The following is a 21,592-nucleotide window of genomic DNA, read 5'->3' on the forward strand; positions in this document are numbered from 1 at the left end:
CACGTAGTCAATGAAAAAGAAGAGGCTCACGCTAAGAAAAGGAAGTCGTGAGTGATGAATAGACAGCTCACGCTAGAACCCCCAACTCCATGCATTTAAAAAAGGCTCATCCACGGCATTGAAAGGAACCAGTGTATCAAACAGGGGAGCTCTCACCAAGTATAATAGGCTCCTCATGCAGTCAAAGATGCCCATAGTATGAATGTAAAATGCAGTCAAATATAGTAGATGCTAGCATGTTAAAGAAAAGCATAACAAAGTAATTGCAAGGGAGCTCATGCCATTTTAAGTACAATTTACTTTGCAAGGAGAAAATGGTCATAGGGAAAGCTATTGAATAAGGTAGAGCAAGTGAAAAGAAAGCTTGTGCATTGCAAAAGAAAAAAACAAGAGAGAAACCCATGTTAGAGCTAGCAATTTAGAGGAAGTCAACAGAAGATAGTCCACATCTTTGAGATAGGGTCTACACGCCAAGCAGTAGAAGCAGGCAGTGGATAGAAGATAGCTCATGGAAATTTACAGGAACTAAGCTGCCCAAGCCAAAAATAAAGCATCCATGCATAATCACAAACAATCAAACACACAAGCAGCATGTAACACTCCACATGCAACCTGAAGAAGGAGAACACCACCATGCCAATGCATTAATAGGCAGTCAAAGCCGCAGTCGAGCAAATGAAGACCAGTGTTAAAAAGGAAGAACTCAATGTAAAGCCATGGCTAAGATATAAGCATGGGCAAGGCACGTCAAGGGACATTAAAAGGATTTCCTCCCACACATAAGAAACACATTCCAAGGAGCCTGCAAGCATTTAAAGTGCAAGGTAGTCAACACAACCACAGGTAGCATGAGTTGAAGGGGCATTTTAAACCTTTTATCCCACATCGCCCATATGATGAGTATTTTTGCTATTTAAATACCATTATATAGAGTAGCTAATGTGTCCAAAAGAGAGAAGCCTTTTGTAAAGGCAAAGCCATGCACAGGTGGGGCCTGCTCATTCAGCTTGTTGGAGGCAAGGGATAAAATTTTGAATGTGAGCATGCAGAGCAAGACTGTGATGTCAGCAAGTTGTAGGTGACCGAAAAAATAAAAAATCTGGCTAGTCACTACCTCGCTAGCCAAAAAATGCCAAGTTTTCCGACTAGCGACATAGCGAGTCATCGAAAAACCTCCAAATCCGACAAGACAGTCGTGGGTCTCGTGTGGCAGTGATGTGGCAGTGGCAGCAAACCAAAAATTGACAAGTGGCAGTCGGCAGGATGATGAGAGCTGCTGTGGAATCGAACTAATGAGATTGTGACACGTGGCTGATCATGCGGCCGTCGTTAACTCACTATAGGGAAGTTGCTCACTCGTTAGTATAGAGACATAGCAAGTATGAGGTGGCATGCTGACGTGGCAATGAGAATGACAGATAATGTGGTGACATGTGACACCCAGTTGTATAGGTGTGAACCAATCAAAATGTGCCACATGTCAAGGTCGGTCAACCAAGTTTGACCCAGATTGAAAGGCTGGGAAATTTCAAAGGTCTCAAATAAAAGTTTATTTTTCTCAAAGTTTTCACGTGCAGGGGCAGATTTTTTAAACAAAATTAGACTTATCATATAGTTTGAACTATATATAAGGATAAATTTTTGCATTTTTTAATGAGAAGCTTTGATTGAGAACCTGAACTTCAGAAGGCCATAACAGAGACATTTTTTATTGAAAATGGTCACTCCAATATACCGCTAGAACCAGGAAGATCTAAATTTTCCAAATATGAAGTTGGTTTGTGCACAGGTATTCCCCGATTTGTTTTATAAGCTAATTTGTGAATTTTGGGGCGTTCTCAGTAGAACAAGCAAATTTAAACATTGATCATCAGAATTGGCTAAAGGACAGATGTGAAGGCTTGTTGAATCTTGGGTATGGAGGAAAACTATTCTGAAAAGTTTATTTTGCCTTTTGAGGTCATATAACTGATTTTCAGCTTTTACTTTGAGTTCAAATTCGACATCAGAAATCGGTTATTTCTTCCAATAAAAATATCTAAGATTCTTTATGCCTTGTAGAGGCCAAATGATGAGATTTGATATGCATTTATAGAGAGGAGGTAGAGAGAGGTGTTTTCATCTTCTTGGGAAGGAATTCTGAGGGTACACATGTCAATTGCAGATTCAATTCGAGATTTGCTTCCTTTATATTTATGCTTTCTTCTTCTCTTTTATAAGGGTTGGCAGTTGTCTTTGGGTAATACCAGTAGGGTTCCAGTGTTCTACTGTGAAACCATGGATATGATTGGTTTTGCTTCCTATTTATTGAGCTGAGCTCTAGCAGTGAAGGCCACACACTCGCACCTATGCAAATTTTCAGTTCATTCTCATGTATTGTTTTCTGAGATAAATGGAGATTGATGTTGGATTATGTGAATTGTCTAGAGTTTCATTTAGTGTTACCAATTTATGTATTTGGTCTTTCCAAGGATAAATACAAAAGGGGATTTACAATGAATTATTTGGGTTTTATTATTCTGTCTCCCAATTCTTCATATGCCATTAACTTTGTAATTGAGTAAATAAGGTTTATTCAATTTAAGACAACTTGGATGAGTTGTGTATCAGATCTATTGTTGGTTCTGACTCAAGGAGATTAGGTAAATGCTTTAGTGTTTTGATAGGGTTTCTAGGTGTATGAAGGGGATATTTCATAAGAATGGGATTTGGGGATTTCAGTTGATAAACTTGATTGTAATGCAAGTAGGTTAGGTCATCTTACTGGTAATGACTCGATGTTTCAATGGATAAGGCACTGATCACTAAATTAGATGCAAGTTGATATGAAGGTTATTTGCACAAAACATTTTAAATCAAAATCATTTCAGTATTTCGTGTTGTGTAGTGGGTTAAAAAGAATTAACCCTCACTCAACTTATGAGATTCATAGATTTGCATTTAGCTACTGCAGATATATGTTATTTCATAAGTTATTAGGAGATATAGGGGTTCTCATCTGCTTAATAGATTCAGGGATATGTTTTGCACTGGTACGATATCAATTGAATCTGAGGTCTACCCACCTAGGTCTAGCAGAGCCTGAAGTGAAGGAGTTATGCCTTATAGTTGGCCCAAGACTGCAGTCTAGTGTATATGTCATAGGAAGTTGCTAGCCTTAGATGCATTTATTTGGTTTCTTGGTCATTTTCAAAATTGTTAAATTAGGAGCCAACAAAACCTTTGATATTTAAGAGATTTATGTTGAGTAAGAAGGAACGAGAGCCTATGTTCTAAACTATTTGTAAATTAGAAGGCAAATGTTACAAGGTGATGATGGATAGTTAAACTGTTAATGATCTTGTATCAGAGGAGATGGTACAAAGGTTGCGATTGAAGAGGCTCAAACATTTGTGTCCTAATGGGATAAGTTGGTTTTAGGATGATAATATGGTGGAAGTGAAAGAATAGTGTTGGGTTGATCTCAACACTGGACCATGTAGGAATGATGTATTATGTGATGTGGTTAACACAAGTCCTTTCCATATTTTGTTGAGTATACCTTGGCAATATGATGTTGATGCTATTCATGATTTATGAAGGAATGTTGTTTCTATTGTGAAAGATGGTACAAGGTTTACTTTAATTCCTTTGAAGGAGAAAGGACGGTAATATATGAACCTAAGTATGATGAGGGCTTGCACCTTAGAAGATCAAATTGCTTTGAATCAAAAGGTGACAGATTTGTAGTACATGGCTGAGAGGGTTACTAAAGTTGTACAATTATTGAGGAATCTAATGGATGGATATAAACTTGTAGAATTAAAGATTGGTGACAATTGGCTGATTTTACAATAGGTTACTGAAGAAGTGGTACTAGTAGAGGCTAAAAAATTTGTTGAATGATGTTTGAAGTGGAGTCAAATAGAAAAGGACAAAGAAGACATTTGCTATTGGTTATAGAGGTGAAAAAGGTAGAAACAATTAGTGTAGTGAGATTGGTTAGAGAAGAGGTTGTAGAAGTAGTAGAAAAAAAGTATGTGAGGACAGTGATAGATACTCTTCTAGACTTGTGTATTTACATAGTCAAAGAAACCATTTTCCTTCTAATGAAGATGATATGTGGGTAAAGAATGAACATGGAGTTTATGTCTTGAGTCCTTTTAGATGTTCATAAGTTCCTCTCATAGAATATCTCTTATTCACATGGAGTGTCTAATGAAGGAGCATCCTTGGGTCATTGGGAATATTGCATCATCGAAAAAGTTTTGATTTTGGTTTGTTTGTTTATTGTTTATTTGAACAATTTTCCTATTATTTTGGGTAATGGTTGATCTCGGTTGGCTCATTATATTATGAACTCCTTATGGCATGGTCTAAGAATAGTGAATATCCTATGTATAGCATAGCATCTTGTTCCAAGGTTTCTAGACCAAGTTATCATATGATTAGTCTAGTCCTATTTTGGCTTTTTTGTTCTAATAATTAAGATGGTGAGTTTTGGCTTGTGATAGGATATCATGACATGTGATGCTACTTGCAACATTTTTATATGTTGTTATACATTTGACCAACCCTCTTTTGTGTTTTGACGACATGATAAATTAATTTGAGGGTATTATTATGGATTTAGGTCTTGACCTATATGTTGTAACATGTTTCTTGTCTTGGATATTCTTGATCAAAGAAGTTAATTCGTGGTTGTTCTTATATATACGTAGAGTAGTTGTTCTTGTTTTGGTAATAGAAGAAGAAGAGAGAATAGATGGAAGGCTAGTACTGAATTTGATAAATAATTAGAATTGTATGTATGGAGTGTAAGAAGACTTATGTCCTAAATTTGTAATTCTTACTTGCAGGTCAACTTGATGATAATTGAAGTTCATGTTTCCTTATTGGCTAGTGTTATTGTTTCTTTGTGTTATTATTTTGTTGTGGTGTTTCTTGTTGCAATATTGTATATTTCCTTTTAGGGATTCTTTAAACTTGACTGCATCAATTTTGTTTGTTGTATTTTTTGGGTAGATTGTGTTCCATTTTTTCATCAATGTTTTGGATCACATTCTATCATCCATTATTATAATGATAGAGATAAAGGATCATAGAGCATGATTCAAAATATTGGTGCAAAAAAAGGAACACAGTCTACCTAGAAAACACAACAAACATTGTAATGGATTGTGGAAAACTACTATTTTCTTGCATCGATTTTACTAGAGTTTTTTTATCAATTAGAGAGCTTTGAGAGAAAAATGGTATAAAAAGGTAAACATTCAAAGACTATAAATTATAATATCTAAAAATATGAGATACAATTTTGATATCTATATGACCAGAAACATGATCATTTTTTGTAATCGTAAGGATTAAAATTGCCTACTGATTTTACTTAATAATACAACCAAGAAATTTAGAAGATGCAATACGAAGCATAAAGCAAAAAAAAACTAGTTGCTGATAGCCATAGTAGCTAAACAAATGTATCTAATTTTAGGAAAGCAACAATGCAATAAGAAATATATCAACTGCATCCTAAATTAATATCATATGCTTTAAAAAAATTATAGTTTTTGGAATTCTTATCATTGACAAATAGAAAGCATTAGAGGGGCTACTTATAGCACTAACTTTACCTAATGCAAAAGGGTCATTGTCATATGACTAGAATCTATCATAGGGTATAACCATAGTTCAATAGTGTTTTGGGCTATTTCCTTGGGTGGTAGGGAAACACAAGTTGAGAATAGAGGTACTGGGGCCTATGTTTGGAAGTGTTGAGGGTTTGATGATAAGGACATGGTGGGGGAGTAGTACTAACTTGATGATGATACAAATCATATTACAATTAGCACTTGAAAAACTACTAATCAATTTTGAAAAGATAAATATGTATAACATGATAACTAGAATCTAGTAATAGTATTTCAATGAAAAATGTGAAAATTGAAAACATAAAATCAAATATAGACATTACACCAACAATTTTTAAAATTTTATTTTTTTAATTTCACAATCATACTTTTGATCAATCAAAATAACAATCAACTATTTAAACTTAATAAACAAAATACTAACTAGTAAATACTAAAACTAGCATTTAATGACTCTAATCATCCCCAAGATCCTCACTTGATTCTCTAAAGTCCTCGTCGCTCAAACTATTAGACCCCACAAGCTCTCATACCAATACCAACCACCCTTATCTTTGTAGAATCATCATGTTGGCTCTTATGACACTATATGCCATCTAGCTCATGGATTTCCCTTGTACATAGATTTTTTGTGAGTGATCTAGGCAATGCACTACATACATACATAATTAGATTATCTGAAGTCTTATAATTAAGATTGATCCTCTTTAGTTTTGGGTGTGTAATGTGAGAATAAAGTCCCTTTTATTTTTTAATATCTCTAAAAAAAACTTAGGGCTATATTGCTATAGTTTATTTATGTTTTTGTTTTGTTTTTAAAATAATCTTTTTAGAGGGAAACACCCATACATTTCTTTGATGTTGAGGGACTTATGGGCATCTCATAGACTTCTCCATATCCCCCAATAGTTGGGATTAGTACACATGTATATATGCAATGGTTAAATGTATATTTAATTAATAAAGCATAGGAATAAAATACACACACACGTGTGCACGTGCACACACACACACACAGATGGAACAAGAAGACACATATAATTTAATGTGGTTCACTAGATCTTGGGCTACATCCACCAAATGGAGAGTCCAATATTATTATCTAGAGAATCAAACCAATTATAATATGCAATCCCTTGCAACTGAGTTTCATTGCAACATGCTACCTAGTTCTCATTTGAAACTTGTAACCCTAAGCCATTTTATCAAGGCTTATGTTGGTTATAAAAATAAGGTTTGGACATGATAGCCAATATTAAATCAACTCTCAAACCCTTTGTGAAATAATAAAAGTTTGTTGATCTTTCAAGGGATGTACCCCTCAATGTCATTTTGTATTGTGACATGGATCGTGTTAAGGGCATTGCCCCCAAACCTTCATCGAATAATTTGGGGAGAAACTATGCTAATAAAAGTGAGGATATTCTAACTTTTGAGTTTGATTAGGCTCTATATAACAAAAATGTCTAGATTCTTTATTTAGAGTTGAGGAAAATATCATTGAACTGGCATAAAAGTATGATAGAGGTGGGGATGCGGTAGAGAGGCATTTTAGAGGCATTCTCCCATCCTTGAAGTGTCCCCATCCAAAAAAAATAATGATTTTTGGGCATACATAATGCACATCCCTATGGACCATTAGATATAACACTATGTTGTTGTATCATTCCTCATTGTAAAATCTATGCAAAACTCTTATTGTTAGTGCCCATTACACTCCACTTTAGAAGAGGATCAATGGAAAATACTTCTTCATTGAAAACTTCTAGCACGTAATAATCAACACCTAAACCACTCTTTTTTTTGGTCATCTTTGAAGTTTTAGTCTTCCTTAAGACTGTCTTGGTACTTTTTATTGGTTTCTTTTGGAACTCAAGATAGCTCATGAGAAAATATCGATTACCTTTTATAGAACTTGGCTGATGACTAGAATATTTGAACTTTGATTTGTTGATAATGGTGTGCCCATTACCTATCAACTTTATAATCTTTCTTGTGAGATTCCAAGAGTAATTGAAACTTGCGTTGATACTTCATGGAATATGATTTCTCTTGGAAGAATTAGTAGTCTTAGGAAGCACCTTTTTCTAGCCTTGAACCATTCATCATTCTTATATTTCCATAAAAATCATAAACCCCAATTTTTAAAAAGGCAAAAATGATTGTAAAGTTTATCAAGATATTTAATACACCCTATAAAGTTTTCAATCTTACAATGAATCTTATTAGAATCCCATGAATTTAATCTACATAGAAACTAGACTAAACATATATGTTGAAAGGTAGTCCATTTGCTCCCTCCAAACACATATAACACAATACAAAATAGATGACATTGCATCATCCTAAAAAAATAAGTTTCTAGGCATTCTTATTGCAATAATTTGCAATACAAAGCCACAACCTATAGTTCTAGAATTGTTTCTTATAACCCCCACTCATCCATGTACATATGTAACAATTATAACTACCTTAAATGTTCTAGAAAGTGTAACTTTCCTCTTTTGTGCCTTGTGGTTCCCTAGTTACATTTCCCACTCAGGTAGATTCAATTTTGTTAATGAAAACTTGAGATATGATGGCACAATTTCTAGGAGTCATAAAGTTTTTAATTCAAACATTTGATTTGCTATCATAATATATCATAGGGAAGCTTGCAAAGAGATCTACAACATCAAATACATCACAAATCTAATTGTTAGGCTTTCAAACCTTTATGGGGCCTCTAAGCTCTTCAATTTTGAGTAGTAAGTTCCATTGGAGAAATTGCTCAAAAGAAGAAGAAGAAGAAGAAGAAGTTTGATATATTTCAAATCATATAGGAGATTGAGATGATTCATTGAATATGATATAAAGCAATAGTTTTTGTTTTGACAGTTTTTTGTTGATTATTTTTATTGTTTCTCTAATTGGCATTCCTATATTTCTATAAAAGCCATAGAATCTCAACGTATTGTAAACTATGACTCTTATTAGAATCCAAAGAATCTAATAAAATAAATTTTAAAATATAAGAATAGAAATATCTTCAAAGAAATGACTTTATACTATTTTAGAAATAACTTGCTAAAACCACTAGACATAAAAAATATATTAAACTCCATTCAAATGAATTTTAAGATTTTATAAGTATATACAATTGCAAAGTACACGCATCTTTACTTTTTATGTAAAGATAATTAATGAAATGAAGTTTTCACAATTCATATAGTTGTATTCAATTTTGTGTTTATTTGTGTCAAAATCATAGGTTACAACATTTTGTGATCCACCATATGATGTAAGAGATCCAAATGACTAGAAAATATATTTGAACACGTTAATTCTATTCCTTTAGCTCTCTTACACAAACAAAATATGACTATGTATTGTTGTAAAACATTCACACACAATCAAATTCAAAAGCCAAAGTAATAAACAATATAGATTGTAGAAAGTTGATTTTATCAATTCAAATATGACTCATGTTTATCTAGCATTGTTGTTGTGATGGTTAAGTTTGATGTCATGAAAATATTCTAATGATTATATGCTGCAACAATGTTGTTTTATACTGTATGCTGTGATGTTAATGTTTTGTAATTCTTAGATTCTTATTCCAAATATATATATATATATATATATATATATATATATATATATATATATATATATATATATATATATATATATATATATATATAGATACAATATGTTCTTACAATTTTATTAGACTTAACAAAAGTTTATTTAAATGAAGTTTGGTTTTATTTTTATGAATTCTACTCCTTTAATTTTCTTATATTGTAATAATGGATAAGAATGTGTAGAAGTCTTGATACAAAAGATTTTACATAGAAGAAAGAAAATATATTTAAATATTAAACTCAATTTTATTCCAAAATCCCTCACAACTGTTATGGTTTTTTTTTTTTTTACAAGAAATATGATTTTTTTTCAAGAAAACCCAATTAATTGAATTTCGTAGTTAGGAAGTTTTTAAAAAAATATAATTGAGATTTATTTATTTATTAAATCGTTCATTCAAATTTCACGCAACCGATAAAAGCTCCGTTGACGGACGCTTCTTCAATTAACCGTAATTTCCGTCATAATTCCCGCCCACGATTGCTTTTCCAAAATTCTCGTTAATACTGTTTGTACCGAAAAGGCAACGCAAACGATCTGTCATTTGACGACACTAATGCCTGTCCATGTACGGCACGGTAGACTTCGTGACCGAGAGTTCCGCTCAGATTTGGGACCCACGATAAGAACGTAGTTTAAAAGATTTCATTTATTGTTTAACAACTATGTACCATTTTGTAAAGTTCAACAGCTATTTACCAAATTGTGAAGAGCAGGAATGTGGCAGATAGCTTTTCCAATCTGTCCATTTGGGAAGATGGCAGTGATTTGTCTTTTTATCTCACATAAGTTTAAATTACTGCAATTGAATTCTCAAGAGCCGGTGATAAATTGACATTTTTTATTTTAGTGGAGAACACTTTTTATGACTTTCTAAATATTATATTCAATTTACATTATTGTTTTTGAAATAAAAAGTGACTAAAAATAAAAATAAGGGGATCCGCTCCTTGCAATCAAAACGCTGGTATCTAGCACATCACCAGTAAAAACCAGCAGACAACATTACTGAAACAAAAACAAACTAAAAACTGACTAAACCACTAACCAGCATACTACTATGATCAGAACAATAATTTAGATTATTGTTATTTTGATAGTTTTGTGATTTAATTGTATTTAGTTCATTAATGTTATAAGATCAATTATTACACAAGAGTTAAAAAACTGGTAATTACAAAGTGTGGTTCTAATTATATTCTCTATTACCATTAATGTTCACTTTAACAACCAAAAAAAACTGTAGAATTCATATACTACTTATGTAAAAATATTTTCAACAATTGATTTTTAAAAAATTAGAAATAAATTGATACCATTTATTCTTGAAAGAGAAAGATAAATAAGGACAAGATACCACTGTTGTCAACTCTCCAACTTTAATCAGTTAAAAATATCCCAAAATCTAATCGAAAGGATAAGGTGACGGAGAAGTGTAACATTTAAATTGAAGGAGAAATGTAGCTTATCAAGAATAATACTAGCTAACGTAGCTAATTTGCTTTACTCATTAATTCATGGGATTATGACAGCGAATAATACTTTTTCCCAAAAACGAAACATTGAAAATCTTTCATTGTCGTGGGAACATCTATTTTCTTTGAGGATAGCAATGGATAATTTTAGGTTCTGTGTAGGAAAAGGACCTCTAGCGAACAACTTGACAGATTAAAGTGACGGCATTTGAGGAGGACTTGAATTTTTGTCCTTTAATTGTGGGAAGAATTAAATGTCTTACAATGACCTTTTTGACAGGAATTAAATGTGAACAAGAGTTGGTGCACATTATTAAGCTAATTCTTTCTCTTTACACAATCAAACACAAAACATCTTTAGAAAGTTATGGCGCTATGAGAATGTGCATTAAGGAATGCTTTGTTGGAGATTAATCATTATGTCACCTAACCTTCAAATTTCATATCAACCGAACAGGGACAGCTCATATGAATAAGTTCCATATATAAATAAATAAATAAATATATGGTTGGTATGAAATGGTTTGCGAAATTATAAGAAAATATTATTTATAGAATAGAGATTGATATGTAGATTATTAATTATTTAGAAGTTTTAAAATTTTTTTTTGATGAATAGTTTTCAATTAATAAAATTTACTAAGATTACAATTCACAAAAAAAGGTCGGGGAATACAGGATCACCCCGCGAATGAGTTCAATCGGCCAAAGCCGGAGCAAACAACATGGCCGCAGCCAACAACTATAAACTATTCATCAAAAAAAAAAAAAACAATCCTCATGCTACCAAGGCAATACCAGCAGAGGGAGGAGGATCATCTTTATCTGGAAATCCCCACGCATCAGTGGGATTGTAAGGCGGACTAGGAACAATCCAGCCGTCAGCAGCATCTGCAGGATCTGGGGTAGTTGCAGTCTCCGCATCCTTCTTGTCTGGCCGCGGAGGAGAAATTGCCAAGGCCAGCCGGGGAAACTTGCCAGGGTGCACTCGTCCAGGGAGAGGAGCCGGAGACCAGCCAGAAGCCCGCCCAGGGGTGGGAGCCGGGGACCAGCCAGCACCACCACGTGGTGGGGAAGCGGAGCGGTGCCTCCAATCGCCATGACCACCGCTGGGAGAGCGATGGCGGGGACCCTGGGAGCGCGGCGCGTGAGAATGGCAGCCAGAGGACTGGCGTCTGGAACGACGACCGCGGGATGAGGAAGCATCAGCTGAGGCCTCCAGAGGCACTCTGGCAACGGTACAAGGAGCATTGCCCCAGTGGTTTAACAATTCTTGCAAGTGGGCAACCTCCAGTGCAACTTTATTAGCTTGCACCTGTATCTGCATAATGACATTGTTACAAATGCATGCCTTAGTGTACATTGCAATGTTAAACATCCAAAAAACTGTGAGTGAATAAAACTGCATTCCTATCTTTCCATAGAGAAAACAAAATTTCCATCCTGAAGGTATGCCAAATCTGGGAAAACTTTCGAGAAAATCTGGGGGAATCACCCAGAAGGATCATGTGCCATGAAAAAGGTTCGGGCCTGAAAGGCTTGGAAAAATCATGGATCCAGTGCCAATAATTCTGAGCATGTTTGCAAAACCAAAAAAATGCAAAAAGGACTCAGGTTGGCCACAGAAGGGGCATCTGGGGTCAGGAACCCCAATGTGTTTGAGCCGAGGCCCCAGGGGAAGACCTTGGAAAGCAAGGCACCAAGCAAATTGAGCAATCTTAGGTTCTGTAATGGCACTCCAAATGGTGTTGAACCGTCTCCATTGAGAAAGCGAAGAATGTAAATGCCACCGTTGATTAAGCGTGTCTACCATCAAAAGGTGGGGCGAAAGCCATCTATATCCCATATTGGGCTTATAATTGGTAAATGGAGTGGTAGGAAACCACTTCCAATCATACCACCAAGGTCGAACAGACTGAATCCCCACTTTATGAAGTAAGTGCACAGGGATGGAAGACAACAGAAGCTCATAAGTTTGACGATCGGCACGAACAAGGCGTTATTGAACTTGCATATCCTCCCAAGACCTAAAATTCATGGTGACTCTTGAAAAGATATCCTTAGTAGTGCGAATGCCTCGTTTATAGAAACGCAGAGCACTGGCACCTTGAGTCTTGGCAAGAGGAATACCTTGGAAGGAAAACAGGGGAGACCACCAAATGTTCTGCTGATTTAAGGATAGCCCATTGCGAAACTCATTACCAGCCCAACGAAGCCAAGGTTTAACAGCTTCCCAGGCTTTCCAGATGCTCTTTATAACGAAGGAGCCCTGTATGACCACTGGTTCTCACATAGTGAGAAGAGTCTGAAAACCAATTCCCTTCTAGGCCGGTCTGTTAGCAGGGAAGCTTGAAGAGATGCAATGTTTGACAAGAATTTTCCAGGCTTCATCTCCAGAAATAGCTCTGATAATCCATTTAGCACAGAGGGCAAGGCCCTGCTTCTGAGTGGAAAGCAGGCCGAGACCCCCAAATTCCCTCGGCAGACAACAGAAATCCCAAGCAACTCTGTGAAAACCATGATGGTCAGAACCAGAGGCCCAAAGAAAATCTCTGAGAAAACGTTCTAATTTGAGGTATGAAGCTTTGGAGGGAGCCCAACAAGAAGAATAAAACACATGGGTGGCAGCCAAAATCTTAGAACAAATCTGGAATTTACCAGCAAGAGAAAGCGGCTTAGTGATCCAATAATCAAGCTTTTTGGTAATCTTTGTAAGCATAGCATTCCAAAGTTCCACAGGGGAAGCCTGGAAAGCAAAGGGAATGCCAAGAAAGCAAAAAATTTCTCCATGAGTAACCCATTTCCATTGGAATTGGCTGAGCCAAGGTGGAGCTGGCAAAAAAGACTATTGCTAACAGAGCGTTTTATGCCATTGAATGGCAGATCCAGAGGCCAAGACAATCTAACACATTTTTGATGTTTTCTTTATCCTCAAGAAGAGTGAGAAAAGAATCATCAGCAAAATGACCATTGACTAACTGGGAGGAAGAATCAGGCAAGGAAATGCCACGGACTAGCTCAGAAGACACAGAATGAGCAAGTAAATAACCAAAGCCTTCGGCAGCAAGGACATAAAGCGCAGGAGCTAACGAACAACCTTGTCTGATGGAACGCAAAAGTCCAAAAGCTTCAAATTGCGAATTATTGATGGTGATGCAAGCATTAGCGTCACCAAAGAGCATCTCCACAGACTGAAAGAAATTGGGACCAAAACCCAGAGCTTGAAGCATAGCCAAAATGAAAGGCCATTCAATACGATCATAGGCTTTAGCAAAATCTATCTTTAAAAAGATAACCTCCTGCTTGGACTTACGGGCCCATTCCATACCTTCCCAGACACCAATGATGTTGTCAAGAATATACCTGAATTTGATGAAGCCAGTTTGTTCAGGCCGCACAATTAGAGGAAGCATATGGCAGATTTTGAGAGAGAGCGCCTTAGCAATGATCTTATAAGACACATTGAGGAGGGTGATGGGCCTCCAGTTGCAAATGTCCTCAGGATCGCCAGCTTTAGGTATGAATTTAATATTGCCTTTATTTATGATCATTCCTAAGCTTTTAGAATGGTATGCTTCAAGATAGACTTTGTGCAGATCAGGACCAATTTTCTCCCAAAGATGTTTGTAAAACTCACAGGGAAATCCTTTACACCTAGGGGATTTGTCATCTGCCATGGAGTAAGCTACCTCTTTAAGGTCTCAGAGGGAAAGAAGTTGCTCACAGAAAGCGCGTTGCTCAACCGCGAGGCTGTTTGGAGTAACAGAAATACACTTTCTGAGAGCCTCCTCCTGAGCAACTGAATGGCCCTGCGAAGCAAAAACGTTCTCATAGTGAAGAACAAAAGCTTGCAGGATGTCTGACAGATTGGAAAGAACCTCAGTTCCTTGTTTTATCTTTTTAATCCCAATAGTGGTATGACGGGCTCGTAGAGCCTGAAAGAACTCCTTCGAGGCTTTGTCGCCAACCTCCAACCAGTGGAGACGGGCTTTGATTTGAGCTCCTCGGGCATCATAGTTATCAGCAATTTTCTTTTCATGGCGAAGCTTGGCAAGCTGAAGTTGCAGATCCACATCAAAAGGGTTGAAGGTGAGCACTTCAGAGGCTTTTTTTAGGGCAAGGGTGTTGGCTTCATAAGAATGTCTTCTGAAAATTGCCAGCTGACGCCCATAGATGCGCAAAAAACAAGCCGTTCTGGTAATGGCATCATTCCACCATTGAATCCAACCTCGATGGGAATGTGGACATGGTTCCAAATTCTAGACACGTTGTATGTGGGAGATAGTGGAGGCATGCAATAACACAGAGGTGTTGAGGAAGAATTGAGACTTAAGCACTTTGGGGACAATTGTTTGCCAAGAAATGCCAAAATAAATGGGATAGTGGTCTGACAACATCACATCTGTCAAGGGAATGACAAGTAGATCACGATCTTCAGAAAAATAAAAAAAATATTGCGCCGAGATCATAGCACGATCAAGACATTTCAATATGCGATCAGGACCGGCTCGAAAATTGGACTAAGTGTGCCAAGCCCCATTATCATGACGGCCACTAGTATTGGGATCAAAGAGGCCTAATTTATGACGCATGTGAAACCAGGCTTGTCTTTCCCCAGCTGTCCAACGGAAAGGTAGAATGCCATCTTTGTCAGAGGCCACTTCAACCATATTGAAGTCCCCACACAGGACCCAAGTAGCAGGCGACAAGTTGTCAACAAGCCAAACCCACATTTGTTCCTTTTCCACAGAATCATTGGAGGCATAAACACTAATGACTCCAAAAGAATGATTGTTGATGGAAAGAAAAAGCCAAATAATACGGTGTGTGGGGTCAGAACTGTGCGAAATAATAGCAAAATGAAGGCGAGGTGACAGGAGAGTAACTACACCACCTCGGCCAGCTTCATGCTGAGAAGAAAACATGACGCTATCCTGCCAAATGACTCGGCATGCAGCAGAAAGCATGAAACGAGAAATCTTAACTTCTTGCAGGCAAAGAAAATCTAAATTCCCAAGTCTATGACGGGTATCCCAGACATAGAATTTTCTAGGGAGGTCTGTAAGACCTCAAACATTCCAGGAGAGGAAGTTCATGAAAACTCTTCCATATCATCCTTGTCCTCGAGAGAGGAGTAACTATTCTGCAAAAAGGTAGAAATCGGGTGGAAGTCAGACGGGAAATCCTCTGGACTTACAGCTTGCCGTTTGACCCCTGATATCTCTGCACATCCAGGAGGACTGCAAGAACGCCTTGTTGCTGGTGGTACTATGGAAGAGACTGCAAGAGGAGAATGAGCCCCAGCTAAGGACGAGGTCCTGGCAGCTGCCTTAATCCCCTGCGAGCCAGCAGGGTTTGAAACCTTCGAAACCGAAACCGGCGCAACAGAAGCCGCTGGCGTCTCCACACTAGCAGGCACTGATACTTCGATGGAAGCAGGAGGAATCGCAGTTACAGCTGCATAGGATGGCTTGGGGGCCAAAGGATACAAGGCAGGCTTGCCTTTGCGCCCAACAGTAACCCATTCTTCATTTTTTCCTTCGACCTGCTTGACAGGCATCACTTTAGGTTGGGGTTTGACCCTAGGCGTGGCCAAAGGGCAGTCCCTGATCTTGTGTTTTGCAGACTGACACCTATAACAGGTGTTAGGTAGGTTCAAGTAAAGCACTTTCTATGCGAAGGTTTGAGCTCCAATCTAGATTTCCACCGAATCTTTGAGATCTTTAGAAAGATCAACTTCAATGCAAACACGTCGCTGAGGGCGAGCATTAAAATTTTTTTCTGGCTCCTTGGTAACAACTTTGCCAAGGGCTTGGGCAATAGACTCAATAAAAGGCCAGCAGGGCAAGGGTAGACCTGGGAATTCAACACAAACAGGAACCCTAAGCTTTTTATCGTCCGAGATAGAGAAGCCTCGGGACCATTTCTGAAATACAAGCAGAGAGGAACGCACAGACCAAGGGCCGTTGGTAAAAACCGCGTCAGCTTGCGACGGGTTAGCGAAGCGAAATAAAAAAAAACCTTTGGTAAGATTTTGCACAACGTCAAGGCGGACGCCATGCGGGGTCCAGCTTTTGTTAACCCATTCTCTGAGCATAGCTTCAGGTGGGGTCCTACCAACAAAATACCCAATCAAGGTACGTTGTTCTAACCAGTCACATGCGGCATCAAATTCTTGCAAAGGAAGGACAATATCATTCTTACCTCGTGGAAAACCTTCGGGAAAAACTTGCGCGGGTGTTTGTTCGGTGGCGGCGCCATGGCAGTTCAAAGCAACAGCGTGAACACCAGAAACAACTGGTTCACCGTGGCTGGAGCCATTATATCCTAACCTAAAGCTCTCACAGTAAATGTGGTATGACAAATGCCAACAGAAGGGGAGTGCAAGCGGAAGGCCATACATAAAAAAAACTGCAAGTTCGCATGAAGCAAGAAAACCCTAGTAGAGCGAAAACTCTGGAAACTCTGCTCGTAACTCCCTGTTTTTAAAATTTTTATTTGTGTGTCATCTTTTTTTTTAAATATAAAGGATTGAAGAGTCTTTTATTTATTTTGTATTTATGAAAAGGCAATATTATTTCATTCATTTGTACAATTTTGTGAAATAATTTAAATCAATCAATCACAATATTTTGTTTTTCTATTTTGAAAAATGGTAATAGTCTTTTTATTAAGTCTCAATTTAAGCATTATCATATTGCACTATATTTTAATGTTTCAACATATTTATGATTTAAATATTTTTCATACGATAAAATATTTATTAACCTACTCAAATTTTATTTCTAATTTAGATTTGTCACAATTTATTTATTTATTTTACACAATTTAATATTTCAACATATTTATGTTTTCAATAATTTTTTCATATGACAAAATATTTATTAACCTACTCAAATTCTATTTTTTTTCCTTCTAAATGACCATAGTCCAATAGCACTATTTATTTATTTATTTTACTAAGTTACTCATTTACTATTAAAATTATATAAGATAACAAGTATAACTCAATAACAAGTATCTTACAAATGTTAACATCTTCAAATATATTTTTAACCACTTTAAAATTTAGATCTTATCTCATAATTTCTGTAGTGCCTGCCCCTAAGTCGTATTTTTAGTTATCTTGCCAAACTCTTTTAGGCTAGTTTTATACTTGATGTTTAGCAAACTTAGTGAAACTTTAGGTTAATTCTTTTAGATCCCTTGGCGGGGCGTTACATATGGTATCAGAGCCTGGTTTCTACATTGGGAGCTCTGGGTATATTAGAACGCCACTAGTGTTAACTAGTTGAACAAAAATGAAAACTTTAAACTATTATGTGTATCTCTTTCAAACTGAAACTTGAAACTAGTTGAACTGAAACATGATGTAAACTATTAGTTACCTATTTTTCATAATTCAACACTTAGACTTCAAAACTGAAATTATACTTAAACTGAAATTATAGGTAAATTGAAAATTGAAACTATCTTGTTTGCAAAATATGTGTCTTTTATCTATGTGTTTCAGTAGTATGTTTCATGGTTATTTTAGCATCTTGTGTCTTGGATATTATTGTAGGATGGTATCTAGGACGAGGTCTTCCATTAGAGGTTGTGGTAGGGGTCGTGGACGAGGTAGAGCTATCAGTGTCCATGAGTCTGCCCACAAAGACCTTAATCAGGAAGAGAATAGGGGAGAGCATGTCAGTGAGCATCAGGAAGAGAACCATAGAGAGGAGCATGCTGACTCAGAGGAGGTTGACATGAGGCAAATGATGCGAACCATCATTGATCGCCTACCTCGGGTTCATGATCAGGATAGAGCACATCGGGCAGGACATGAGCATAGACCTAGGTCTAGGAGCCCTCCGAGGGATCGACATAGATCCATTGTATCTTCACATATGAAGGATCTTTAGAGGTCCAAGGTCAAGCCCTTTAACGGGCAGGGTTCTGGATATGTAGCTAAGCAGTGGCTTATTGCCCTTGACAGGATTTTTGCTATGCAGGACTTTGACAGTAATGTCAAAGCGATGTTTGCTATCACCAACCTAGAGTTCTTTGGGGCCACTTGGTGGACAATCGAGGAAAAGAAGCTGGGCTTAACCATGAACAATGTCACATGGGAGTTATTCTTAGAGAGCTTCTGTGAGCGATTCCTACGAGAGGAATGGAAGCAGCATAGAGCAGATGAGTTCCATAACCTGAGGCAGTACACTATGACCGTTATAGAGTATGAGCATAAGTTCTTTGAGCTCATGCCTTTTTCGGGATTCAGTGACAACCTAGCATAGTTGGCACAACATTTCATCAGAGGTTTGAACAACCGTTTAATTGGGGGTGTTAAGGTGTTTGAACCTAAAACCCTCAAGGATGCGGTACATCGAGCCGTCCTTGTAGAGCAGAGTGTGAACCTAGGACATGGGGGTTTTGTAGGAGCACCTTCAACATTAGGATCGAAGGGTGGTCAGGGAGCAGGTGGCAATAGGAAACCTCCTTCTGGGGGTAATCAGCGGCAGGAAGGTACTTATCCTCCAGCACAGAGTGGTGGCAGTGGTTCCAATACTAGGAACTATCACAACGCTCAGCACAACAAGCACATCCAGTATGACCAACCATCTTAGAGTGTTCAGTCTTATCCTAGTGGGGGTAGTTTCCAGCAGTCTAGTGCACCTAGAGTTCAGAGGAGCTTCAATGGAGAGTGTTTCTCATGTGGACAACACGGACACAAGTCGTCTCGTTGCCCTCAAGGGAAACCATAGTCCTTAGGCCAGAGACCCGCAGCTTCAGAACCTACAGTTAGTGACATGGGTAGAGCTCAGAGAGCGTACTCAGTGGAGTCATATCCTCCTATGGGGGGGAAAGGGCCCAATGGGACCCGCATAGTGAGTCCTTAGTTTTGCTTTTCTTGTAGGCTTCCAGAAGTAAGCCTAAGTCTAGGGGGGTGAATGTAGTGCCTGCCCCTAAGTCGTATTTTCAGTTATCTTGCCAAACTCTTTTAGACCAGTTTTATACTTGATGTTTAGCAAACTTAGTGAAACTTTAGGTTAATTCTTTTGGATCCCTTGGCGGGGCGTTACATATGGAGAATTAATATGATTATGTAACGTCCCGCCAAGGGATCCAAAAGAATTAACCTAAAGTTTCACTAAGTTTGCTAAACATCAAGTATAAAACTGGCCTAAAAGAGTTTGGCAAGATAACTGAAAATACGACTTAGGGGCAGGCACTACAATTTCCATTTGAGTAATGAGCATGTCTAAATTTTATTTTTAAATACTACATCTATGTTTACCTTTAAAAATACATCTTTATATTAACATAATAACAGTTTAGTATAATTAAAAGGATTTGCACAATTTGATAAATGTATTTTCAATATTAAAAATTTGACAATTACTCCAGCTACAAATACCATATCCTTATATATTTTAAATATTTTGTTATAAATGTATAAAAAACGCTTGTAGTGGATATGAAGAAATGCACCCATCTCTATTATAGTCAATTCTCTAATTGCTTCCCTATTGATACATTTTAATTAATTTGAACTATTTTCAATTTCTTAAGAAGTAAAAAATGCAATCATCTTTATTATAGTATATTTTCTAATTGTTTCTTAGTTGGAACTATTTTTAATTTCTTAGGCATGCTTTAAAATTATAAAATACTATAAAAAAAATTAGTATATTATAGTTTCTACTCTTTTTTTGTGAATTGTAATCTTAGTATATTATTTATTAATAAAAAAGGACTATTCACAATACACATATATAATCTAATTTGTTCACATAAGATTATATTTTAACTCTCTATTTTTAACTTTGTTTTTCTTTTCATATTTATTTTAAAAATAATTATGTATGATCTCCACATTAGCTCATGTTGTGATCTCTAGAGCAATTGATTGACATTTATGTATATTATTCTTTTAGCTTTATTCAATAAAAAAAATTTAAACAAAAAACTTTTGATTTTTTTAAATTGATTTAGATTATAGTTTTTAAATTATTTTAATTTATTTTTCTATTAGTTTAGTTTTTTCTTTAAATATTGTTTTTTAGTTTCTATAATTTATTTAGTCAATAAGATATTTGTTAGAGATGCTTTTGTATTTCTCTTATTAATTTTTCATAATAATTTTTTTGATGGGGCTTTTAATTTTATTTTTTCCATATTTGATAAATTGAATTTAAATAAATAATGTTTATTAATTTATTTAAAATATTTTAGTAAATATTATGTTATTTAAATTCAAAATTATTAATAATCTAATTTGCTCATATAAAATTATATTTTAAAAAATAATTTTATTATCGAACACCTATCGGCTTATCGTTGCAAGCACAAAAGTATGCAACTGCTAGTATACAAATTGTATCAATAAATATTTAAACTTTAGAAATGTGTCAATTAGAAAAAAAAATATAGCATTGGTGGAAACTAATTCAGTTTTAAGAGAAGTATTGTCTAGGGCAATTGCAATTAGAAATAATAATAATTATAATAGAGGTATATATTCTAAAAAGCTACATGCAAAACAACCATTAACTTTTTTCAACTTGAAGCTCTCCCCTGAATAAAATGATTTAGATGGCATTGCATGCATAGTTGGAGAAGAACCATCTGTTCTCACCAACGCAGAAGAAATCCTAGGCCTTGCCATGCAAACAATAAAAACCCCAATCCAAAATTGATGCAGAAGATTTCCAAAAACACCCATGCAAACTATGTCCAGCAGCTAGCAATCCAAACATAACAGGAAAAAATAGTAGAGATCAAACAACAATAACAGGTTAGGGAAAAAACCCTAGCCTAGTCGGCAGCCAATGCTTCTCCACATTCTGAGAAATAATGTATCAATAAACTAACTAT

This window comes from Cupressus sempervirens, chromosome 4 (genome assembly GCF_028749045.1).
Source record: "Cupressus sempervirens isolate cs-2001-9-10 chromosome 4, ASM2874904v1, whole genome shotgun sequence".
NCBI classification, from domain to species: domain Eukaryota; kingdom Viridiplantae; phylum Streptophyta; class Pinopsida; order Cupressales; family Cupressaceae; genus Cupressus; species Cupressus sempervirens.